At 38.5% G+C, this 27956-nt stretch overlaps 1 protein-coding gene across 1 annotated transcript in view; it reads right to left on the bottom strand.

The window, feature by feature from the left end:
- LOC306869597 (kinesin-like protein KIF1C) overlaps positions 1-26307 on the bottom strand; it is a 68245-nt gene extending 41938 nt beyond the window's left edge. Inside the window, exon 1 of the mRNA XM_079416389.1 lies at positions 25749-26307. The gene's annotated coding sequence lies outside the window, so the exon portion shown is untranslated. The remainder of the gene's footprint in view (positions 1-25748) is intronic.
- Between the last annotated feature and the right edge of the window lie 1649 nt (positions 26308-27956).

The following is a 27956-nucleotide window of genomic DNA, read 5'->3' as shown; positions in this document are numbered from 1 at the left end:
CTCCTGTCAAAATAAAGGGCCTCCTTGCTGCCAGGCCTCTACACACTCTTTTATGCCCTTTTACTCACTTTCTCTTTCCCCTCTAACACAGTGCTTCTGTAACATTTGGAACTTTAATGTTGGTCACATTTTAGTAATAAGGAGTGGAATCTGGAGCACAGCACAATGCACAGCTGCTCACACAAACAGCCGCTCAGAGCTCGATACTGATAAAACAGAAATGCTGATCTAAGACCAAATCTTCCTCAGTCAATTCTGAACTTTGTTTTTATCCATTTAAAGGGGTCCAATCATGAAACTTCTGTCATCTACTTACCCTTTTCTCACTTAAAACACATGCTGCACAGAAAGTGAATGGAGACTAGAAAATGTCATGCTCTAAAAAGTCTATTTGATGTTCAAGCTACAATACACAAAGACTTCAGGAACAGCTGTAAGAAACAGAATTTGCTTAAAAGTCTTTTGCCTCTGTTGCAGATCTCAAAGTTATGCACTTCATAAAAGACACACTGCACCATGTGTTCCCTCAATTATTCTGAGCAGCTCTTGTTTTCATGTCACTCAATCTTTTGTGACACAGCTAATTTGAATATGGAAGTTTGAATGAGGTTTAACAGATACAGCAGAGAGAAAGATTTTCAGAGAATAATGATTTTGTCTGCCCTTCACACTTCAGGTATTTAGCATTAAAGTCATATCTCCCTTTATCAAATTGACAATGATATGAGAGCGAGTAAATTGTGTATTTATTAGGGTGAACTATTACTCTAAGTAGGGCTGCACAATTAAAGCTGCAGTCCATACGTTTTGCCTCTGTCACCATCTCTGTATGAAACCTGCAATTGCAGCTATTTGTGGAATTATCTTCTTTGTGTGGGTTGTGCACTGGCACAGCTCCAGCACAGATGAATCTAATGTTTTGAAGAGTATGTGTGGGTGTCAAGTCACTGCACTGGTGTGGATACTGTACTCACAGATTCTAGCCTACGTCTTGGAATTTATGACCCAAATAAGAATTTTCATGGATATTGTCATCTGAACAATAAGTAACAAGTCTGCCACTTTTGTTCTGACAAACTGAGGCAAAAAAGCATTAGGCCTACAATAAATCATGCTACCAATGGTTATTAAATCTAACGATCGGTTAGCTCATATCACATCAAACTAGGGCTGAATGATTTTGGAAAATAATCTAATGGCGATTTATTTTTCCAATATTGTGATTGCGATTTAATATGCAATTATTTTTTAAAGCTCTTTATGTTCTGTATTATTCAACAAAGACACGCAATAAATCACTGTATAGTATGACCAACACAATATTAGATAGATTAAACAAATGTTCTTTTCTGTAGGCCAGGCCTATATGTTATGATGAAATTAGGTGATGCATAAATTGATATGAATGACATTTTTATTTAACAACTACAATCACAGTAGTATATTGCCTGATTTGTTGAACTTCCAGCCTTGTAAGCATGTAATACTTATGACAACATAAAGCACTGACAAATAAGCCTGGTGTAAACATTATGATGAAAGTCAGTAAGAAATTACACAAACTAAAGTAGATTGCAGAAATATAAAAACATCTCTTGCTTTACCACACTCAGTATTTAGGTAATTAATTCAAAGTCACTGTAAAAAACATAGGAAAAAATGTGGGGGTTGAACTTTTTTTCTAGGGCCCTATGAAATCAGTTTTATTTTTTTCCAAATTCAGTTTTATTTTTTTCTAAATTCTGTTTTATTTTTTTTACATTTTAATTTTTCCGGCCTCCTTTTTAATGGTCAAATTACATGTTATTAATCAAAAACCATGTCTAATTAATTAAAATCATAAAACTTATACAATTTAACATTAATTTATTAAAAGTGTAACAAAAATGACATGTTTAGGGCCATATGTAATGTTTTCTTTTTTTCTTACCTTATGTTTTATTGTTACCAAATTCTGTGTTTTAGCATGTCTAATTATTTGAATGCATAAAAACTATTTTTATTTATTCTTACAGTAACCTTATGAAATGTTTCCCCCCCCTGAGAAATTCTGTGTTGTGTATTTAAATTTTACTGGTTATCAGATAAAGGCATAAACATTGATTTAATTTATATTTTAATTAATGAAAATTAAACATTTGCCATTTTTTGGCAAATAAAAGGATTTACTATTAAAATTAAAGTATTTAGTGATTTTTTTTTTTTTTTAAATAAAGTTTAATTAGTAGTAAGTAGTAGTAGTATTACATCCATTCTACTAAATAATAGTAATATAGCCTATTTCTGGCACAATGTCTTTAATAAGTTAAAGTTAAACCGAACTTTTATTTTGACAGGTTGCCATGAATACCTTTAAAGTTCTGTGTGTATATGATACGACACTAGTTTTACTTAAATAAAAAGATAAAATGCTCGTGAAGTGACTCTCAGATCAGTTTTGGAGATATTGTTCATGTATTTATGTCCTCATTGAGATGGCAGACGCTGAAATCACTGAGCGCCACGCGCACTGTGTGTAGTAAACAAAACCAAAGTCTCTTTAAGACAAGTCATGTCACTCAGCGGCCATCTTTGAAATGCCTCTCAGGCATCCAAGTGCAGCTCCATCTCTTTCAATGGGGAAACATCAAATTCCCCAAAACTGTTCACTAAGCTCACGATTACATTTCATATTTGAAATCACCAAAGAAATTTGATACCAACTGTACCATCAATGTTGTTTCATTTGCTCAAATAGCGTTATAAAAAGCTTATTTTTCAGGCTAGATCAACAAGTGCACATGCGCACTCCTAAACGCTCGTCTCAGAGAGCTGACAGTTTCTATAGCAACTTCTAACTTCTATAGGACTTCTAACTGCAGCTGCAGTGACGAGCTGACTTTACCGATTGGTTCTTTCATTCAGAAGGCGGGGCTTCCTGTGATTGAGCAGCCATATTGAGCGTTGCATTTTTCCCCATTCAAAACTATACTAGTGACATGTCTTGGGTATTCTATAGTCTTTGACAAAACCACGCGTCTGCTTCATTCACACAGAGACGCACAGAACATGCAGGATTCATATTTAAATCAACTTTTGCTGCTTAATATTTACAGACACTAGTCAATATCGCGATTTAAGTGTAATGACCTACTTTTGATTCATACATCCAAACTTTGACAAATTCTGTGACATTCTGTGTTAAACTGTAAATTCCGTTTTTAGAATCAGAATCAGAATGAGCTTTATTGGCCAAGTATGTTTACACATACGAATAATTAGTTTGAGTGACAGAAGCTCCACAGTGCAACAGAGAGACAGCAACAGAACAGGACACAAATAACAAAGAATAATACAAATATCCAAATAGGCGATGTACAAAACAGCAAAAACACAATATATAATATACACAATTGTGTGTGTACAGGTCTGATATGTGCAAATTTGAAATGAAAAAACGAGATAAATAAAAAAGCATGTGAAAAAAGCAAGGTGAATAAATAACAGTTGTATGTTCCGCGTTTTATTGTCAAGTGTTCATGAGATGGATTGCCTCAGGGAAGAAACTGTTCCTGTGTCTGGTCGTTCTGGTGCTCAGAGCTCTGTAGCGTCGACCAGACGGTAACAGTTCAAAGAGGGAGTGTGCTGGATGTGAGGGGTCCAGAGTGATTTTCCCAGCCCTTTTGCTCACTCTGGATAAGTACAGTTCACTGGAGCTGTGGGGAGGGTTGTACCAATGATTCGCTCAGCAGTCCAGTCTACTCTCCGTAGTCTTCTGAGGTCAGATTTGGTAGCTGAGCTGAACCAGACAGTTATTGAAGTGCAGAGGATGGATTCAGTGATGGCAGAGTAGAACTGTTTCAGTAAGTCCTGTGGCAGGTTGAACTTCCTCAGCTGGTGAAGGAAGTACAAGCTCTGCAGGGCCTTTTTAACAATAGAGTCAATGTGAATGTCCCACTTCAAGTCCTGAGAGATGGTGGTGCCCAGGAATCTGAATGACTCCACTGCAGTCACAGTGCTGTTCATGATGGTGAGTGGAGGGAGTGCAGGGGGGCTTCTCCTGAAGTCCACAATCATCTCCACAGTTTTGAGCGTGTTCAGCTCCAGGTTGTTAAGACTGCACCATACAGCCAGCTCCTTAACCTCCTGTCTGTAAGCAGACTCGTCACCATCCTAAATGAGGCCGATCAGTGTGGTGTCACCTGCAAACTTCAGGAGCTTGACAGAGGGGTCTTTAGATGTGCAGTCGTTGGTGTAGATAGAGAAGAGCAGTGGGGAGAGAACGCAGCCCTGAGGAGCTCCAGTGCTGATGGTGCGGGTTAGGGCTGCAACAACTAATCGATAAAATCGATTATTATCGATTATGAAAATCATCGACAACGATTCTCATTATCGATTAATCGGGTCTGCCCACAGTGCACGTCCAACTTCAGCTGGTTAGTCAAATTACGGCACTGAATAATGCATTTCTATGGACAAAATGCATCTAAAAATAGTGGAGGGAACAGAATGAGATTCTGCCGGAGAAGCACGTGATCCAAGCTGCCCAAAACATGATAATTATTTATTTTAAGCTTTAAGTTAATGCATAAGAGTAATGGCTTGCCCTGTCAGGCGCTTTGACAGATGCGTGTGCGTCCTCAGCGCAAAAACGTTCAGTTTACGGTCATATCCTTATCTATAAATGCCACAAATTCACGCGAGCATTTCCATTTTTGCATAAAGGTCCGTCCTGACAGTCTGTTAAGTTTAAAATACCGAATGAGCGCCGGCGCGGCGGGCGCGCGCACGCGCGTCAGACGGACAGAACACAGTAGAGAGGGAGACAATTAATAGGCTTTTCAGCGCAAACATATCCACTGTGCTGAATTATCTGTTGTTGAAAGTTAATTTAAGGTTTAAATGTCAACATGCAGTGCGAATATTTTATGAGAGTAGGAACTTTAAAGGGATAACAGCGTGTAATTGTCTGTCTGAATATAAACATGAGACGCTCCATAACGGCCTTTTACAGGATAAAGAAATGACGAGGTGACTGTGATCAAAGTAGTTCCTGCAGAACATTACTCTTACCTGTTGGTTAACACTGAGTTTGTGTTTTTATTCGTCTTTATTATTATCTTTATTATTTTAATTTTTAATAGAGGTTTAAACTATATTCAATTTTTACAATGCTTAACAAATTTATGTAAGTTTTTTAACAATGTGTTTATGTAAGGTTTGTGCCACTGCTGCTCTAAAGTAACAGTATTGGTGATAACCAAAATAATTTTTCGGCTTTCTGTACTGGTTAGTACTCCAATATGTGTAAGCTCTTTAGTAACAGTAGTAGGCTATTTTTAATGCTATAATATCATTATTGCTGTTATCTATGAAAGAGAACCAGAGCACTTATTTTTTCTTGTATTTTTTGAGTATTTTTTTTTCGCGATACCCAATTGCAGTCAAAAAGTACATAAACAATACCAGCAAGAATGCAAGCTGTTATGAGGCCATTTTTTATTATTATGTCTAATAAATGACAATAACATTTTTAAATTTAAACAAATTTTTGACAAATTTCTAAAATATGTTTTCTCTTTATTATGATAAGTGGTCTAATAAATTAAGCACTGTATGTTTTCATAGCATTCAGTTGTCACGTTTGTTTGAAGGACATTGGGCAGAATGTGGAATAGTGTTTTTTTTGGTCAATATTTTTTTAATCCGATTAATCGATTAATCGAAAGAATAATCGGCCAACTAATCGATTATCAAAATAATCGTTAGTTGCAGCCCTAGTGCGGGTGTTGGATGTGAATTTACCAAGCTTTACTAACTGCTGTCTGTCTGTCAGGAAGCTGTTGATCCACTGACAGACGGAGGTGGGGACAGAGAGCTGAGACAGTTTATTCTGAAGGGAGTCCGTGATGATGGTGTTAAAAGCGGAGCTGAAGTCCACAAAAAGGATCCTCACATAAGTCCCTGGTCTGTCCAGATGCTGCAGGATGAAGTGCAGTCCCATATTGACAGCATCATCCACAGACCTGTTTGCTCTGTAGGCAAACTGCAGGGGGTCCAGTAAGGGTCCAGTGATGTCCTTCAGATAAACCAAAACCAGTCTTTCAAATGATTTCATGGCCACAGACTTATGACTGGATTCCGTTCACGTTTTCTGCATCACGGAAATCATAGGGCCCTAATTTACCACACAGAGCCATTGTTCACTGACAAGCTGCGCAAAACCACGTTGATAATGAACGTGGATTTGCACAGCTTGTCAGTGAACAACGGCTCTGTGTGGTAAAAGCAGATGTGAAATCACGCACGTTATGGAAATTATCGCTGATTACAGGACCGGCTTTACTGACAAGATGCACATTAAATATCACATTTACGGTGGCTACTGCAGTTGAATTTTCCTATTGGACGTTGCATACCCCTGTGACGTATGATGGCACTTGCCCCTGCATGAGCTCAATCAATCCGTCACTGCGGGTCTCAGGTGCATGTCCCCCGCTCAGCCCCGCCCTCAGTTCGTCCCCTCTGTCTCCGCTGGGCTCTGCCCATTTTTCCAGCATTTTTCAAAATATTGCCAGTGGGTGGAGTACTGTTCTCTTTGTTTATTAACTTCGGGTGCGCTGATAGTTTCATCTGTTTGATCCATCGCGTTGTTTTGTGGTCACATTTACTGGTTGCGCAGCAATTTGGGAAGCAAACCTACAGGTGCATTTTGCAACTGCAGCGCATGAAATACCGAATTGAGCAAAATTATGATATCGTACCGTTTGAAATATAATATTTCTCTACTCTCGCGTGTCACGTGACAATGTAATCGCAACCTCTGCGGTTGAAAAATCAATTAATCGTACAGCCCTACATCAAACCCTGCTAATTTTTATTACTGTTATATTTTGTTCACAAATTGTTAATGGTAACAACATCAGCATTGCGTGACTACGTGTATGTAGTGTGAATTAGCGTGTAGATTTCAACTTCTGTAATCAAATGCACATTTAAAACTGGAATATAATCTAATGTCAGTAATTTCATAAACACAATCCTTTCTGGATTAGAATCCGCCAACAAAATGATAACTTTAATTATTCCAGCACCTGCAGAATCCTTGCAAACAATATAGCCTACTAGCCAGGACGACTTCTTTGTTTAGACACGTGACGTAATGACCCAGCAGCATGCTCCAATTTCCCGCGAATTCCTACCTGTGCCACTCAAATTACAAAACATTCTTATAAATTTACCGTGAATCAGGCCAAGGTAAGGAGATCGTTTTGAACACTGGCTGGTTATGCACTTGCTCAAACATTGATATTGGATCATTTTTAATAAAAAAGAAGTGATGGACTGCAGCTTTAACCGAAATAAAAGCAAAATCACAAAACAGCTTAATGTGATTATTACATCGCAAAAGCTATTATTTAATTAAACAAACACTGCTTGTTTATTAGGGGTGTAACGGTTCACAAAATTTACGGTTCGGTTCGACACAACACAGTGGTGTCACGGTTCGGTACATATTCGATATGCAGTGCGGGGTAATTGGTTACGTCGCAATGATGGAAATATTTCTGTTTTAAACCATGAAGGTGAGCCAATATTTATCACAAGCACGCGTTTGCCCAAGTAGGGCTGGGTATCGTTCAAAAATGTTCGATATCGATACTGATACCTTGAGTTCGATACAGGTTCCTGAACGATTCTTTTTTCAATACCAATTTTATGAAAACAGTTTTAACAAGATTACATTATCTCAAAAAACTTTGGTTTTATTTTTTTCAGCTTGTTGACATGTATACAGACTCAAAGACTCATCTCCTGAGCCACTGCACAAAGGAACAAAATATAGCCAACACAATAAATCAGTACAAATAATTTTAATAAAGCTCAAATAGTTTTCAGTTTACACTAGTGCGTGTTCGTTTTAAAACGCATAGCTCAGACAGAATCATCATTTCTATTCATTTATTCTAGGTTGTTAAAGACTTCAAGAAATTTAAAATCTTGATCCACTTTCATAAGTGGATGCTTTATTTTCTTTCACAATATGTTTTATTGTTATTAAATTCTATGTTGTAGTATGTCTAATTATTTGAATGCATAAAAACTACTTAGTTTATTCAAATTTATTCTTAAAACAGCCTTATGAAATGTGTTCCTTTTCCTCAGAAATTCTGTGTTCTGTATCTGGTTTTCAAATGAAGGCATAAAACATTAATTTCATTTTTCTTTTAAATTATTGAAAATAAAACTATTTATTTTGGCAAACAAAATTTTACTATTAAAATTAAAACATGGAAGAAATGTTGTGTGATCATTAATTAAAAAATAAGAGTTTTAATCATTTTAATAGTAGCCTAGTAGTAGCAGTATGTACACTCTGCTGAACAATATTAATTTATTTCTGCCGCAGTGTCTTTCCAAGTTAATCCGAACTTTTATTTTGACGGGTTTCCGGGAATACCTTTACAGTTCTGTGTGTATATGATATGACGCAAGTTTTACTCAAATCAAATGGTAAAATGCTCATGAAGTGACTCTCAGAGCAGTTCTAGAGCTGTTGTTTATGTGTTTATGTCCTCATTTAGTGAGACGGCAGACGCTGAAATGTCACGCGAGCTTCAGTCTGTGTGTAGTAAACAAACCGCGCGATATAGAGCAGACTGCTCCGTACGCTTTCGAATTGCTCTCGCGGATGTCAAACACTGATCAATCAGCACCGCGTCACTTCTGGTCAAACACACCTAGTGCTGCAGGCTTATTGGCTCACTGACGTTAATGAGATTACCCCCTTAGGTATCGAAATTTGGTACCGAACGACAAGACGTTTTTCGATACTCGGTGGTATCGAGGCAATTCGGTCGGTGCCTAAAAAGTATCGAACTCGATACCCAGCCCTATGCCCAAGTGCAAACTTTGCGCAATATTAATGCCGGTGAACAGATTAATCTCAGTCAATTCACTATGTAGAAAGTGAAAGTAAAAACGGAATGACGGAGTTATGACGCTTATTCTCTCAGAGGCGAATCTACTTCAACATATGCTGATAACGATATAGGCTATAGCTGTTTTCATTTATTCCCTTAATATTTCTCTTGTGGCCCATACATAGTGAAAAAAAAAAGAAGAAACGTATTTCGGGTTAAAAAGGTTGTTTTTGAAAGTCGGTGCTTGAAATAAAGTCGGTGCTTTTTATTTCATTGAGTTTTACTGATGACTGCAGTGTTAATATTTTAATTATAGGACTATAATTCATTTTATAGCCTAATAGACCCGTTTTAAAATACCATTTTTAAAAACATTTTAATTGAGGAGTAAATAGCCTAATCTTATCTTCGCAGCGTGTCAGTTATGTGCCAATTATTGCAGGGCAAATTAATTGTAATTTTAATTTAATAATAAAAGTAACTTCATAATAATAATAATAATAATAATAATAATAATAATGGGCCTAATAAAAATAAGAATATAACAACAGGCCTACATTAATTGTAAATCCCAAATACTCTAATATAGCCAATAATTGATGTTTTTGACAATATCTCTGGCTATCGTCGATACAAGATCATCGTCTTTTGACGCACCCCAGCAGGGGAGGTTAATGCGGGGCAGACAGCACATTGCCTGTTACATCGTTTGGGCTTCCTTGTTGAGTACAGTGGCACTGAGAACATTATATTTCACACACTTTAAGCTCTTTTATTCTCCAAACGTAATAGGTCCAACGAATCATTCGGTTTGTAAAGCGTACCGAACCGAAAGCCTCGTACCGAACGGCTCAATACGAATACGCGTATCGTTACACCCCTAGTGTTTATATTCATTTATATTGTGTTCCAGTGTCTTGAAGCAACTCGATTTGCAGTAAATGCTGGTTTTGCACCAAAATTAAAGCTTGATGTTTTAACATTTGAAAATGAAGAAATTAAAGTTATAAGTGTCACAATTGTGAGTTGTATTGTAAAATAAAATAAATCTTTTTTTCTTAAATGCTCAATTTTTTATTTCACAGTGGAATATTACAATCATAATATTTCTTATCTTGCTTAGTTGTGGCCTAATGGATAGAGACTTGTAACCCGAAGGTCGTAGGTTTGAGTTTCAGTCCGGCAGGGATTGTAGGTGGGGGAGTGAATAACCAACACTCTCTCCACCCTCAATACCACGACTGAGGTGAGACCCTTGAGCAAGGCACCGAACCACCAAATGCTCCCCGGGAGCCAAAGCATTGGCTGCCCACTGCTCCGGGTGTATGTTCACTACTGTGTGTACACTTGGATGGGTTAAATGCGGAGCACAAATTCCAAGTATGGGTCACCATACTTGGCCACACACCACTTCCCCACTTCTGCCAAACTGTGCAGACTACAAGCAAGCACAGCAAACCAAAATAATAATAATTATCTGAAAGAAAAAAAAAATTCTTTAGATTCCCCCCCCCAAAATCATGCACCTCTAAGTTTGTTCCTAAACATTTCCTCTAAACCATGTACGTAAGGACTAAACTATGCCATGTTACAGACTGAACAACTCATATAATTAACTTTCGGTCAGATTCTGTTTGAACATGAGCCTTGTGAGACAAAGAATAAAACAGAGAGAGATGGACAGCTAAAATGAGAAAGACAGAGACAGCATACCTTTCGGAGCCTGAGGAATGTTGGTGTGTCATTAAGTGCGTGTATGTGTGTGTGTCCTGTAATAAAGTTCCTAAAGACAAGCAGCTGCAGTGCAGAATACAGGCATGCAAACGCAGTTTTCAATTAAAGTGCCAGAGACAAGGCTGACGGTTCAAATAGATCATCTAGTAAGCCAGACATAACACAGATAATATAAAAGAGAGAGAAATACACAAGGTTAAATAAAGTGTATCAATACACCTGAACCGGAACTGAGATAAATTTATTTAGGGAATCATTTATTTCCCTAAACTCAGTGATGTCATGGTCACAGTCATGAAAACAATCCTTCCATACAGAAAGTACTGTGGTGGTAAGTAACATACAGAGATATTGTGGTATACCAGGTTTCTGAATATTACAACTCTATTTATATGGCACTTCAAGGAATAGCATGTACCAAAAAGCATAGCATAACTATAGTGGAGGTCCAAAAACAATGGCATTACTATGATATCATGTCCAAAACACAAAAGTAATACCATTTTATGTATCCTGTCAAATCAATCAAGCAGTGCTGGGAGGCAACAGCATGAATCAAACTAACTCATGTTCTCCAGACACCTGAAGCAGGTTTATTTCTGAATTCAGGAAGCCACATATCATCTGACTTAATAATTCAGAGACAATTCGCTTATATGGCTCCAATATAATGTCAAACACAAACTAGATATTTTATAAAATAGCACACAATTCAACTAGTATGACCCCTAAAATGATATTAAAATGAATCAAAAGCTCGAGTAAGAAGGAAAATCTTGTAGGAATTTCATATTATCCAGAAAGATAATTTTCTAAAATAAGTCATGTACACATTCCTTTACACATTTTTGACAAAGTGAAACTGGCTTAAAACTGAGCTGCATTCCCAACTAGTTAAAATGGCCATGAACAGTCTAAACTATTTTCTTTAGGTTTCTAAACTATTAGAAACTAAAGTATTAGAATACTTCTCAAGATGGCGCCACACATGGCAGCCATTGTGCTTAGCGCTCCAGTTGTTTTAGTGTTTTTGTTAGTTTTTCCAGTTTTTTGTTTGTCCAACATGATCAGTTTCACCAGGGAAGAACTGCTGAACATTCGGCAGAACACTCCACAAAATCTCCAACTGGTTTTCGATTATTCGGATGTTTTGCTGAACATAGTAGTCGGCGGATCTGCACCGCTCTTTAGACGCTTCAGGACACGCAGACGGGGGAAGAGAGCCGGCGCGCTCGTGAAGCTCAGACAGCGGGGATTTTGAATGCTGTTGCCTAGCATCCATCTGGCAAATCTCTGCTCTCTACCCAACAAAACGGACAAACTCCTGCTTTCCCGGTTAAACAAGGACTTTTCAAACTCTGCTGCTCTGTATTTCACAGAAACCTGGCTGAATGACGCCATCCCAGACAGCGCGATTCATCTTCCTAACTTCACTCTGATCAGAGCAGATCGCGATGCGGAATCAACAGGGAAATCGCACGGCGGTTGGACATGCTTCTACATCAATGAAAGGAGGTGTACAGAATCAGATGTAACAGTGTTAAAAAAAGATGTGCTTTTCAGATCTAGAAACGCTTTTCATCAACTGTAAACCTTTCTACTCGCCGCGGGAGTTCTGCTCGTTCATTCTCGTGAGTGTCTACATTCCACCGCAAGCGCACGTGAGCTCAGCTTTATAGAAACTCACTGATCTGATCACAGACACAGAACAACACCACCCAGACTCCGTTTTAATCATTCTAGGGGACTTTAATAAAAGCAAATCTCTCCCGTGAACTGCCAAAATACAGACAGCATGTTACATGTCCCACCAGAGACAGTAATATACTGGATCACTATTACACAAGATGTGATCCAAGATGGCGGCACGATCAGATGCAGCAGCTGCTCCAGGTCCCAAAGACGGTGCTTTTATGTCTTTTAATGTCATCTGTTTGTCTCCAAATAGTGTCAGTTTACCGCTAACTCATAAGGAAATCACCCCAAAACTCATCTATGATCGCCAAAGTCTTTTGGATATCGGCAACGCGTACAAACAACAACTCTCGCCGGCGGCTACTGATGGACTCTGGAAACAACTCTCGCCTTTGTTTACTGCTGGAGCCAGACCTCGAGACCACGGCCTCGCCTACTGACGCTACCCGCACAAGGCAGCGTCTCAAGCGGTGTGAGAGAGGACGGAAGCACGGTAAGCGCGGAGGTATACGAGCTAGGCTAAGAGCTAACCCCACAAGACCGGCTCTTCCAACACTCATGCTCTCAAACGTTCGCTTTCTGGAAAACAAACTTAATTCAACTCAGTCGGTCTACACAGCATGAGGCAATGGATTGTCGCGTGTTTGTTTTCACCGAAACATGGCTAAACGACAACATCCCGGACTCCGCCATTCAGCAGCACGGGCTAACCAGCTTCCGAGCGGATAGAGATTAATCACTGTCTGGTAAGACCCGCGGAGGTGGTTTGTGTGTGTATATCAACAAAGACTGGTGTAACAATGCTGCAGTATTATCAAAACACTGTTCATCGCTGGTGGAGTTTATGTTTGTGAAGTGTCAACCGTTCTATCTGCCGCGGGAGTTCACGGTCATCGCTATCGTCGCGGTTTACATTCCCCCGTAAGCAAACACTAAGGACGCGCTTCGTGAACTGTAGAGCGCCATCAGTGAACAACAAACAAATAACCCTGAAGGCTTTTTCATCATAGCCGGTGACTTCAACCACTCAAACTTAAAGACAGTTTTGCCAAAGTTCTACCAACATGTGAACTTTGCAACTAGGGGAAACAACACACTGGACTTTGTTTACACAACAGTAAAGAACGCTTACAAGGCTGTACCCCGCCCCCACCTCGGGTACTCAGACCACATCACTGTTATGCTAATCCCAGCATATAGACCACTTCTCAAACTCGCCAAACCTGTTCAAAAGCAGATCACCATATGGCCAGACAATGCCACCTCAGCACTACAGGACTGCTTTCAGTCCACAGTCTGGAACATGTTTAAAGAGGCAGCCACCTACAACAACAACCACACAGACCTGTATGAGTACACTGAAACTGTGACTGCTTACATCAAAAAGGCAAGGCAAGGCAAGGCAAGTTTATTTATATAGCACATTTCATACACAGTGGTAATTCAAAGTGCTTTACATAAAAGAAAGTGAAATAGACATTAAAATCAATAAAAACATGGAAATAAAAATAATAAAAACAAAGAATTTTAAAATGATATAGAAAATGATTTAAAATAAATTTAAAGAAAATGATTATACATAAAATGTATTGCAGTCAGTTCGGACATATAGCACAGTGCTCATTCAACAAATGCACAGTTAAACAGATGAGTTTTGAGTCTTGATTTAAATGTGGCTAATGTTTTAGCACATCTGATCTCTTCTGGAAGCTGGTTCCAACTGCGGGCCGCATAATAGCTAAAAGCAGACTCCCCTTGTTTTGTGTGAACCCTTGGTATTTCTAACTGACTCGATCCTAATGATCTGAGTGGTCTGTTCGGTTTATATTCAGTGAGCATATCAGCAATGTATTTAGGTCCTAGGCCATTGAGTGACTTATAAACGAGTAAAAGTACTTTAACATCAATCCTAAATGTAACTGGAAGCCAGTGTAAGGACTTGAGGACTGGTGTGATATGCTCAGATTTTCTGGTTCTAGTCAGAATCCTGGCAGCAGCGTTCTGGATGAGCTGCAGTTGTCTAATGGTCTTCTTGGGAAGGCCGGTGAGGAGACCATTACAGTAATCCACCCTGCTGGTGATAAAGGCATGAACAAGTTTCTCCAAGTCTTGATTGGAAACAAAACATCTAATTCGTGCAATATTTTTGAGATGATAGTATGCTGATTTAGTTATTGCTTTGACATGACTACTGAAACTAAGGTCTGTCTCCAGAATCACCCCAAGATTTCTGACTTGATTTTTAGTTGTTTGACCCCTAGAGTCAAGGTATGCATTCACCTTGAGAACTTCATCTTTGTTTCCAAATGCAATGATTTCAGTTTTCTCCTTGTTTAACTGAAGAAAGTTCTGGCACATCCAACTGTTAATTTCATCAATGCATTGGCAGAGGGAGTCAATGGGGCTGTAGTCATTTGGAGATAAGGCTAGGTAAATCTGGGTATCATCAGCATAGCTGTGATAGGCAATTTGGTTCTTCCTCATTATCTGACTTAGTGGGAGCATATACAGGTTAAACAAGAGCGGTGCAAGAATTGAGCCTTGTGGGACTCCACATGTCATGGCCGTCCACTTAGACTTATGCTCTCCTATACTCACATAATAACCTCTCCCTTCTAAGTATGATCTGAACCATTTGAGTGCCATCCCAGAAAGCCCGACCCAGTTTTCCAGTCTCTCTAAAAGTATGTTATGATCGACAGTGTCAAACGCAGCACTAAGATCTAGTAGTACCAGCACTGATATTTTGCCAGAATCAGAATTGACGCGAATATCATTTATTATCTTAACGAGTGCTGTCTCTGTGCTGTGATGTGCTCGGAAACCAGATTGAAAATTGTCCAGGTATCCATTTGACTTTAAGTAGTTGTTCAGCTGATTAGAAATTACCTTTTCAATTATCTTACCTATGAAAGGAAGATTTGATATGGGTCTATAGTTGCTCAACATGGTGTTATCAAGATTGCGCTTTTTCAGAAGGGGCTTAACAACTGCAGTTTTAAGGGAGTTTGGAAAAGTCCCAGAAAGAAGTGAGGCGTTCACCACTTCTAAGAGATCAGCTTCTAAACAGTTAAGCACATTTTTGAAAAAGGATGTGGGAAGTGTGTCAAGATAGCAGGTTGAAGATTTAAGGTGCTGTACTATTTCTTCCAAAATTTTGTTATCAATTTCTTTAAAAACACACACAGTCACTTCTTTTTGAAATTGCGGTCGAATCTGTGTGACCTCTGCATAACTTGAGGATGTGCCAATCTCCTTTCTGATATTATTGATCTTCTCAGAAAAGAAGGAAGCAAACTCATTGCATTTGCTGTCGGAGAGCATTTCACTGGGAATCTGACTTGGGGGGTTTGTCAGTCTCTCAACAGTCGCAAAAAGAGTGCGGGTGTTGTTTAAGTTACTGTTTATAAGGTTTGAAAAGAAAGTCTGTCTAGCTGTGGCTAGTTCCACATTGAAAGCATGAAGGCTGTCTTTATAGATGCTATAGTGAATTTCGAGTTTCGTCTTCCGCCACATCCGCTCAGCTTTTCTGCATTGTCTTTTCATGCTCTGAACTGCTGTTGATTTTCTCCAAATTGATTTCTGTTTCCCCGTCTTCTTGCTGACCTTTATCGGGGCAATATCATCAATAACATTCTTAATTTTTGAGTTAAAAGACTCCAGGAGAAGATCAACAGAGTCTGCAGAAATGCTTGGTGTTAATGATATTGCCTCCATAAATAGCGCACTAGTGTTGTCGTTAATGCATCTCTTTCTGATAGAGACAGATCTAGATTCAGTGGTGACCGAGATCGATATATCAAAGAAAATACAGAAGTGATCAGATAGTGCTACATCCTTAATTACAATGGATGAGATGTTTAGACCTCTACTGATGAGTAAATCTAGAGTGTGTCCACGATTGTGTGTTGGTCCGTGCACATGCTGACTCAGGTCAAAAGTGTTTAAAACAGTTATAATTTCTTTTGTAGTTTTGATTCCTGCATTATCTATGTGAATATTAAAATCCCCTGCAATAGCAAAACAGTCAAACTCTGAGGAAATCATTGATAACAGTTCAGTGAAATCATCAACAAAGGCTGGAGAATATTTTGGAGGCCTGTAAATAATGATAAACAGGGTGTGTGGAGCACCTTTCAGCACAATACCTAGGTATTCAAAAGATGAATATTGACCAAATGACATTTGCTTGCACTGATAAACATCTTTAAACAGAGCAGCTACACCTCCACCTCTCCTAACAGTCCTGCAGACACTTATAAAATTAAAGTTAGGAGGGGCTGTTTCAGTGAGGACTGTTGAACTGCAGCTGTCTTCTAACCATGTTTCATTTAAAAACATAAAATCCAGGTTGTTTGTGGTTATTAAATCGTTGATCAGAAATGATTTATTTTTAAGTGAGCGAATGTTTAAAAATGCTAACTTGATGGAATTACATTTTGTCTCTACAGCAATCTTAGATTGATGCATTATAGGCCGCAGGTTAGATGGGTCAGCCGTACGGCTTGAGAAGGCCTTAGACTTTCTATTGCTTAATAAAACAGAAATAGAGGAGGCTACAGGCACACTGGGTTCCCGCTTGTTCTGTAAACATTTGTGAATGTTGCTGCTAATATAGCGGGGACCCGACACACATCACTGAGAGCTGTTATCAGTTGTTTTTGGTTCACCTACACCAGATGGAGAGGGGTTTGGGCCCTGACGTTGTGGCAGCGGCCCGAGAGCTCTCGCAGGAGGAGGAGGGTGAGCTGGGCCTGCAGTCTTTGGTGGTTGTGGGGCCCGCCGTTTTTTAGTTGATATCTGGGGACTTGAAGCGAAAGAGTGGGAGAGTTTGGTCCCAGCATACACCAGTTCCTCCATTTTCTGTGAGAAGCTTAGAAGTGGAGATTCTGGGGAGAGTGATAGTGTATCTGGTGAGCAGGGCTCTGGCTCTGGTGTTTCCGCTGGCTGTGAGATGTCGTTCTGGCTTCCCTGGCTGTTTTCCAGAAAGTCGTCCTTGGGTGCTGAGTCTTGGAGCTGTTGTAGTACGTCACAGTCTGCATGTGATGAGCTCTGTGGGCAGGGCTCAGCTGGGATGTCCATGAGCAGTGCTTGTTGTGGCTGCGTGGTGTTATCAGTGTCCTTGCGGGATGTGTCAACCACATGTTGACTCAGAAGCTGACATGAAGTCCTGTGGTCACTCATATACTGTCCAGGTGTGTGTGTGCCATTCAGGCCGAGTAGATTGGCACACACCGCTGAAGGATGACGGAGGGAGAAATAGATATTGTCCACTGTCCACTTGTCCACAAAAAGTGCACTGATGATGTGACAGTCACCAAGACCATCACCACACGTGCAAACCAGAAGCCATGGATGACAGCAGAGGTTCGTGGGCTGCTAAAGACCAGAGATGAAGCATTCAGATCAGGAGATAAAGCAGCCCTCAAAACAGCAAGAGCCAATCTGTCCTGTGGCATCAAAAATGCAAAACGGTCATATGCTCAAAAAATCAACAATCACTTCACAGACAGCAGAGACACACGGAGCCTGTGGCAAGCCATTCAGACCATCACTGACTACAAGCCCCCGCCACAGGCCTGTGATGAGGACACATCCCTCCCCGATGCACTCAACCACTTTTATTCACGGTTTGAAATGCAGAATGACACCTGCACAAAAACTGCCCACACCTCCCAACGACGGGGCACTCTGTCTGTCTGTCGTAAGGAAGACCCTATCTAGGATTAACCCACGCAAGGCTGCGGGTCCTGACAACATACCTGGCCGTGTTCTGAGAGACTGTGCTGCACAGCTGACAGATGTGCTTATAGATATCTTCAACACCTCGTTGAGCCAGGCAGTCGTCCCCACATGTCTCAAATCCACAACAATCATACCAAAGAAATCACCTGTGTCCTGTCTAAATGACTACCGTTCCATAGCACTGACTCCAATCATGATGAAGTGCTTTGAGAGGCTAGCCCTCTGGGGTCTGAGGTCATTTTGGGGCCCTTGAGATGTGTTGACATGCCCTGATATTTGTGCTTATTTCAGCTTCTTAAATCATACTATTGACCAACATGTAATTTTTTTTGTATTCAGCACAAACTGTGCTACAATAATATGTGACCAAGATGGATGTACATGTCTGCATTTCTTAGAAAAAAAACATTATGCGTGGTTAGTAAGTTTTAGGGAAAATAATGTAGCTGAAATAAGGCCATAAAAGCCACACTAAATCGTCCTGAATAAGACTTTTGAGTAATCAGTCTTGTAAGCTAGAATATTTACTTCACAATTATGTGAAAATCATTCAGCTTACTCATTCACAGAAAACAATATATTGATTTAAATTTTTAAAGACATGTTTTGTGATCGAGAGCCAATATGCGAGGGAGTGGAAATGGGCTTGAATATTAAGTGGTTCTCACCTGAGAGACAAAGGGCCCTCCCCTAAAGCTGCTAATGGGCCATCAGTGTGACTGTGACTGAGGCAGGTAAGAAAGTGTGAGGAGACTGAAAAAATGGGGTTTTTAAATGATTTGTATTTTATTTACAACACAGTATAATCAAAACATACATAATGAAGGTCAAAGACACATTATTGTGCACACTGATCTAACCACAGAGATGTGAACAGACTTTGAGTTATTCCTGCAACAGATTCTGTTCAACAAGTGAAACAAATACCTGATATTTACTTATTTCCATGGATTCAAGAAGAAAAAAACACAATCAGTAGCCAAGGATCTTGTTTTACCATAGAATATCAGTGTAGTTGACCATCTGATGTTGGTACAGCGCTCTCAGAGGAAAACATCTTGAAGAAAGTCATCAGGATTCATCTGTGGTTCAGGTACCTGGTCCAAAAAAATACAAACAACAAAAAAAAAAACATTTGTGAGCATAGACTCATGCATGCTTTGTACTATCATACACAAAAAAAGACATTTACTATCTGAGAAACTAATTATTATTGTTTAGTATGTTATTAAAATCTATTTTTGAACAGAGTAGGCTATTAATAATAAACATGTTCTAAACAGACTCGTAGTATTCATCATTTTACAATGTACTCTCATATTACTTTTATTGTTTTATATAGAGCATGAAAACAACAGTTTGGGGAAAAAACTACTATGATTGTGTAGTCATATAGCCTAGTATGCCTGATTTTATAGCAGCTGTTATGATTCTGCAGCACTAGACTCAAGTATGCTGTGATGTGAACCACAAAAGGATGCACTTTGTACTATAAAAAATGATATTTTATATCGGAGAAACTATTATTGTTTAGCATGCTATTATAATCTATTTTTGAACAGAGTAGGCTATTAATAATAAACATGTTGTAAACATACTTAGACTCATAGCATTCATCATGTTACAATGTACTCTCATATTACTTTTATTGTTTTATTTAGAGCATTAAAACATCATCCTGCCATAAGAAATTGAAATACAATGAATTGTCCATCATATTCAAACACTGTAGTCTGGAATTACAGTTTGGGAAAAAACAACTATGATTTTGTAGTCATACAGTCTAGTATGTATGATTTTATAGTAACGTTAGCTGTTATGATTCTGCAGCCATAGACTCACGTATGCTGTGAACCACAAAAGGATGTACTTTGTACCATTAAAAAAGGATATTTTATATCTGAGAAACTAATTGTTATTGTTTAGCACGCTATTAAATCTATTTGTGAACATTAAATATTCTCCTAAACATTCTTAGATGCGTAGCATTCATCATGTTGTCGGTTGGGAAAAACCCAACTAAACGCGTTCAAGTTTGTCACAATAACACGCTAACTAATGCAAAAAAGAAGCATTTACTTACTCAGATCGATCTTCTGTATGAAGTCTGGCACTTATTCTGAGGTAAATACAGCCTTTACTCAGCGCGTCTCCTTCCAGAAACGAGCAGCAACAGAGTCTCGTGACTGTTTGTTGTTGGGCGTCTCCAAGCGCGCGCGCGTCACGTGGTTATTTACATGTGAACACGAGGGGGCGGGATCTCATTAGAAATAATGAGTTAGACTGGACAGACTGAACATGGTGTCGGTTTCATACTGATTACTTTATCACAGAACATTTGTTTTCGATAACACTTACTTCATTTGAAAGCAGACACTTTAGGCTTTCTATAGAGATAACTCTCATGTTTCTGTGTTGAGTATTCGCTGAGTTACACTTCATTTTAGTGACCCGTTACTATAAACATATCGCGGAGACGGAGAAGACAGAGAGCGCATCCTGTTGGTTTTCTTTTTTTTTCCAAAACCACAAAGTTTTGTTGTAATCGTGAGTGTACTCAAAAAAAAGTAGACACTTAACAGTTTCGATTGATGTATAACACTTATTTGTGTGACCAAAATCAACAGAGTACTTTTAGTGTCTTTTGCACTTATCGTAAAAAAACCGAGTTCGTATCGCCGGCGATACGGCGGGCCCCAGAGGGCTAGTCATGCACAACATCAAAACCAACCTCCCCAACACACTCGACCCGCTCCAGTTTGCATACCGTCCAAACCACTCTACGGAGGATGCAATTTCCTCCACCCTCCACCTGGCTCTTACCCACCTAGAAAATAAAGACTCCTATGTTAGAATGCTGTTCATTGACTTCAGCTCGGCATTCAACACAATAATCCCACAACATCTCATAAATAAACTAAACCTGCTGGGCCTTAACAATTCCCTGTGTAATTGGATCATGGACTTTCTAACCGGAAGACCTCAGTCAGTCTGTGTCGGCCACAACACCTTGAGCACTACCACACTGAGCACAGGTGCCCCACAAGGCTGTGTGCTCAGCCCGCTGCTCTTCACACTGCTGACCCACGACTGCACTGCCAAATTCAGCTCCAACCACATCATCAAGTTTGCTGATGACACAACAGTGGTAGGTCTCATCAGCAACAACGATGAAACGCACTACAGAGAGAAAGTGGCACAGCTGGCTGAATGGTATGGCACTATCAATCTGTCCCTCAATGTGGAGAAGACAAAGGAGGTTGTGATGGACTTCAGAAGAAACTCCGTTGACCACCCCCCACTGACCATCGACAGCTCGACTGTGGAGAGAGTCAGCAGCACTAAATTCCTGGGGATGCACATCACAGAGGATCTCACCTGGACCACCAACACCATGTCACTCTACATATGTATACATATATATGTATACATATATACATACATATATATATATATATATATACACTGCATGTTCGCTAATTCAGAAGACCGCACACACAGCCCGTGTCTCTGAATGCTTCTCATACTCGCTCCGCTCTGCCCCACGTTGCGCGTCTCCCGCGTCTCAGGGACGAGCCGCACACACTCGCGGTCTCGCGTTCGGTTCTGCTCCGCAAGTCTCTCACGAGCGCATCTGGCAATATGGGCGAGGCCTGACGCACGCGCACAACCTGTGTCCACTCGCGGCTGGCTCCGCGTTTAAAACGAATGTAAATTAAGTCTAACTGCTTGTTAATTTCACTTGGATGAAATGAAACATTCAGCACATTTTCCACTTGTTCTTAAAATCCCAAAAATACTTAAATTAATAAACCAGCCCGTGTAACATGTAATACTTTAATAATTGACTAAAGAAATACAGTTCTTTATTTCTAAAAAATAAACAAATCTTTCCTGTGAAATTCAGTAATTCTGTGAAGTACAGGTGTATCTCAATTAGGGCTGCAGCTATCGATTCTTTTTGTAATCGATTAATCCAGCACTTAATCGATCGATTAATCGAGTAATCGGATAAAAACTTTTTTTGTGTTTTTAAACAACCAAAACAAATAATGCATAACGAAAATGATGTGGCTGTAAAATGATCAAGCATTTGGCTTTTATTTCTCAAAAAAAAAATGTATTTATTCAAACTTCAACATTTGAACAGTGCATGACTGAGCTGGGCGAACAAAGCTGTCCATACTCCGTTGTGAAGTGCTGAGAGGGAGAAAAAGAGGAAAAGCAATTTAGCTTATTAAAATGCACAACAGGTTTCCCCATACACAAAAGAAATATGTTTTCACAATATATCTGAAATATATTTGCATTGTTGTTCACTTATATTTATCATTTTGAAATATATTCTGAAATATAACTAAAATATATTTATTGGGCCAATTTCGAATATTTGCATATATTCCAAAAAATATATTTCAGATATATTGTGAAAACATATTTCAAATATATTTATTTTGTGTATGGGTCATGCTGTAATCGAGCCCTGAAAGTATATAGTATGTTTCATCGTAAAAGCCATTCACAACTTTTTTGACAGTAAATTATTTCCATTGGTTAGTTACCCCACAGCTGTTAAATAATGTACGTTTATCATGTAAGGGATAAACCATGACGGCCAGTGCAATTCTATGAAAATATACCACACCTCCACGGCACGTCGTGACCGCATCACACATCACAACGTCGTGCGGTATATTTTCATTAAATTGCACTGGCCGTTGTGGTTTATCCCTTACATAATTAACGTACATTATTTAACAGCCTTCCTCTCGACTAGCAATCACATTGATTTAACGCTACATTGAATTTATTACCTTGTCTCGGGTGACGGTCCTCTGGTCTTTGAGTAGAGTGGATGCTTTCTGTTTAGATGCTGTAGCATGGACGACGTGCTGTTGTGGTATGCTAGCTCGATCTTGCAATATACACACACCACGGCGTTCTCTTTACTTTTCAATTTGAAATGATCCCAAACCTTGGACATTTTCTGTCGTTTTCTCTTGTTTGAGTCTTCTCTTTGCTCATTGTTACCGCTCCCATCTTCCATTTTGCTGCCCGCGCTCTCAAATCAAAACACCGCTAACGACTTGCGTCTCCTTCCGCTTTTTGGGTGACGTAAGCGCGTTGTGTCATACAAAAAATAATAATTGCGAAAGAACGTGATGTGAGCTTTAAAATTATTTAAAAGAGGCTTCGAGGCAGAGGAATTTGCCTCGATAATTTTTTGTAATCGAGTTACTCGAGTTACTCGAGGAATCGTTGCAGCCCTAATCTCAATAAATTAGAATGTCGTGGAAAAGTTCATTTCAGTAATTCAACTCAAATTGTGAAACTCGTGTATTAAATAAATTCAATGCATACAGACTGAAGTAGTTTAAGTCTTTGGTTCTTTTAATTGTGATGATTTAGGCTCACATTTAACAAAAACCCACCAATTCACTATCTCAACAAATTAGTATACTTCATAAGACCAATAAAAAAAAAAACATTTTTAGTGAATTGTTGGCCTTCTGGTATGTTCATTTACTGTATATGTGCTCAATACTTGGTAGGGGCTCCTTTTGCTTTAATTACTGCCTCAATTCGGCGTGGCATGGAGGTGATCAGTTTGTGGCACTGCTGAGGTGGTATGGAAGCCCAGGTTGCTTTGATAGCGGCCTTCAGGTCATCTGCATTGTTGGGTCTGGTGTCTCTCATATTACTCTTGGCAATAACCCATAGATTCTCTATGGGGTTCAGGTCAGGCAATGAATCTAAAATATATGACTTACAAGAAAAGAATGAACTTTTTCACCACTTTCTAATTTATTGAAATGCACCTGTACATAATAAATAATATTTTGGCATTCAAATACATCGCGAATACAGAAACATTTGAGAGACCCAATGTTGGTTTCAGTTTCGTTTTAGCCTAAATGAATTCATTTTGGCTTGTCGTTTATAGCTAGCTTCTTATATTTTTAATTCTTGTTCTTTTCTAAATACTGTTAATTGAAAGCATTTGTTGTGGAGTGAGGGGAACTAAAATAGCCTAGCTATGTTTACAGTGTTTATTATAATGTTTGTAAACATTTCATGTCGGCATTAGGCCTATTTCTGAATGAAATAATAAAATGCGACTTATACGTGACTTTTCTCTCTCTCTCTCTCTCTCTCTCTCTAAAAAACGCAATTTTTTATACGCACAGCATATTTTAACCATGCAGCAAACCTTTTTAAATATTTTGATAAATTACTGAAAAACAAATGAACATCCCCGAGATGAAGGGGGAAAAAAAAGAAAGAAAGAAAATCGGCCAAACATATCGGCCAAAAAAAAAATAGGCTGCCCTGATTTCTAAATATCGGCACCGGCCAGAGAAAAACCCATATTGGTCACCTCTAATATAGTATACTTATAGTTAAAATCTGTCAGTAGGTTAGTTGTGGATAGGTTTATAGTGTTTTTTACTTCATTGTTGTATGTCTGTATTTATGTAGCATCGTGGTCCTGCGAGGCACGACATTTCGTTCCACTGTATGTCCCCACATGTAGCGGAATGACAATAATGCTCAACTTGACTTGACTACAATAAAGGACGCATATCACTCTGTCCCACGGGCAGCTTTTGGACTCTCTGATCACTGCCTGGTTCATCTTATTCCGACCTACAGGCAGAAACTGAAGTCAGCTAAACCTGTATTAAGGACTGTAAAGAGATGGACTAATGAGACAGAGCGGGTTTTACAAGCCTGTCTCGACCTTACTTATTGGAGTGTTTTTGAAGCTGCTGCAAACGATCTGGACGAGCTCACAGAGACTGTAACATCTTATATCAGTTTCTGTGAGGATATGTGCATTCCTACCAAGACTCATCTAACTTACAACAATGACAAACCATGGTTCACTGCAAAACTCAGACAGCTCCGTCAGGGCAAAAATGATGCTTACAGGAATGGGGACAGAGTCTTGTATAAACAGGCCAAATACACACTGGAAAAGGAGATCAGAGTGGCAAAGAGGAATTATTCTGATAAGCTAAGGATCCAATTCTCTTCAGTGTGGAAAGGTCTGAAAGACATCACCAATTACAAGACACCATCCCCCAGCACTGTGGAGAATCAACAACTGGCTATTTTGTATATTGTGTTTGTGCTATTTTGCATATTGTCCATTTTGTATATTTGTACATTATTATTATTATTATTATTATTATTATTATTATCTGTGTCCTGTCCTGTCATTCTGTAGCACTGTGAAGCTACTGTCACTAAAACAAATTCCTCGTATGTGCAAACATACCTGGCAATAAAGCTAATAAAATATACAGGTTTCTGTATATATTAGGTAACAACAGAAGTCGAATCAACTGTCAAAATATCTTGAAGGGATGCTGATTGTCTGACATAAGCTACTTTTGAACTAATTTATATGGAATCTTACTGTATAATCTTACTGGTTACACTTCAATTTTGAACAACAAATAAAAAAAAAAAAATAGGATTAGCAGTGTTCTATTGGGATCTTATTTGATTCTTAGAAGTGACCCCATTAAGATTTGTTCTATATTAGGATAATAATTTAATTGTCATTCCTTTAAGATGTTTTGATAACTAACGTGATGTTCTTATACACAGTGACTGAATGTGTAAGTTACATGGGGTTGAAGTAGAGGAATTTGTTCCACTTACTAGTTCTGGATAGTTGGTTATTCCAGCCACCAAGTCGTAAAATTAAATCCAGTTGGAGTTTCAGAAGAAAACTTGTTTATTTTAAATCCGGTTCCTGTGTTCTTTTCCCTGATGAAACAGCGGCTCGTGTTTCCCCACCTGCTGGATCACACGACGATCAACAGCAGGAAAAGTTGGGTGGAAGTTTTTCCGTTCACTGGAATTCGCACGCACAAAACCCAAACACAACAAAGGCGTCAAAAACGAGCATAAAGTTAATTCTTGGTTTTTCTTCCCTGCGCTGAAAGGTTGTTTGTCACACACTCACATAACGTACATAAACGTGATCCGCATGCGTCCATTTAACTTGTGGCTATCCCAAATCTCCGCACTTCAAACAGAAAAAGCTTTAGAATCAGGAGAGGCGTTCTCTTCAAACAAAACTAACACTATTGTAAATGATAACAAAGATATTTTACACTGACAGATCTTACTGAATGAAGACGGAAGAATTAAATAGTTGCCGGTGTGTGAAAGTTTTGAGCTCTCCCGTCACTCTTCCCAAAGACCAGAGCATGACGTGAGCAGACTCACAGAGCAGTTAAAAGTCCTGTTCGTCCGCTTCAGCTTTCTAAATAAATAAATACGCAAAATTAATAAATACATAAATATTTTGCTCTTGCTAGTTTTATTAATTATCAAGAACAACATATTACTGTAAAATAGTTAGAAATATAATTTAATCTATTTCGTAATTTGGATGAAAAGGCCCCACTGAAATGTATTTGAATTGAGTTTATACTGAATTTCAGTATATTTAATAATAATAATAATAATAATAATTTATCAACATGTATTTATTGGCCAAGTATGCACAAGGGATTTTCTGCCGGTATCCCAGGATGTGGCCACACATATAAAAAATAATAATAAATAATAATAAAAAAATAACACTTACAATGTTACAATATTACACAAGAGGCAACCCACACATGTATAAAAAGAAGAAAGAAGAAAAAACAAAAAACACTTACAATATTACAACAGAGAACAAAAAAAAATTATATATATATATAGGCTATATATATATATATATATATATATATATATATATATATATATATATATATATAATAAAGTAAATATTCAGATTCAGATTAAAGTATAAAGTAAATATAAGTTGGACTAACTGCTTAGCTATATGGCTAAAAGAAATGTGGACTACGAACTATCTGTCATCACAAACTGAAACAGATAATGTTGACCTGTTTCCACCTTTCGCGAAGTAAGAGTTTCTGTCAGTATGCTCAAAATTAAAGCATGTTTTCTATATTCATATGTTTCTATAGTTTACTGTCATTTATGGGTATAGTAATGTTTTCGTGCCATCTACAGGCGATCAAAGGAAGTGACTCGTTCCCGTGAGGAGACTGTGTTTCTGGAAGACAGCTGTGCAAATATCATGGTCAAATTATTAATTTAATAACCATGTCCCTATGCAAATGGTTTTGAAAGTACTTCAGGACACTCTGAAGCTGACTGTGTTTGTATGCTTGTTGGCAGCGAGGACTTGTTCACATATGAACCCTTTCTTGCTTCAGCCCTGTACTCCGGTTCACCTGTTGGGATGGTGAGTAACTAAACGTTTACTTCTTTATTTTTAAATTTGTGATTAATTACTTAATTGCATGTGATTATACATTCAGAAGTCTAGATTTGTGGAATTGCACACACAGGCCTGCCATTAGTCAGGTGGCCACACCCAATGTGACCACTGGATTTACAGAAATAATTTCACTTTTAAAGAGGGTTTTCTCAACATTGCTCTAATTAACCCATTGCTCAAACACATTCATTAATTATTATTTGAATTATCTCTCAGTCATTTAACCATGTACGTATTACTGTGTCTTTGAAATACTTTTGTCTATTGAACATGTTAAAATATACACATTGACACCATTTCATATTAATATGAAATGTGAGGATTCCCAAACATTTTTGTCAGCCGAAACAATAAAATAAAGTTGAGTTTTTATAGCAATATAAAAAGTAAGCAATTTAACAGCATATTTGCATATGTTATTGTTTTATTTTCATTGATTATATTTATGGTTTAATTATCTTTTCATAAACTCACATACCCCTTCAGTTCCTTCATGAACCCTGGTTTGGGAAACTCTGACGTAATTTACAGAAATGTTTAATGCACTTCATACTGTTGATAAC

This window comes from Barbus barbus (genome assembly GCF_936440315.1).
Source record: "Barbus barbus genome assembly, chromosome: 5".
NCBI classification, from domain to species: Eukaryota; Metazoa; Chordata; class Actinopteri; order Cypriniformes; family Cyprinidae; genus Barbus; species Barbus barbus.
Note: the sequence above shows the minus strand (reverse complement) of the source record. Positions and strands in the feature narration are given on the sequence as shown.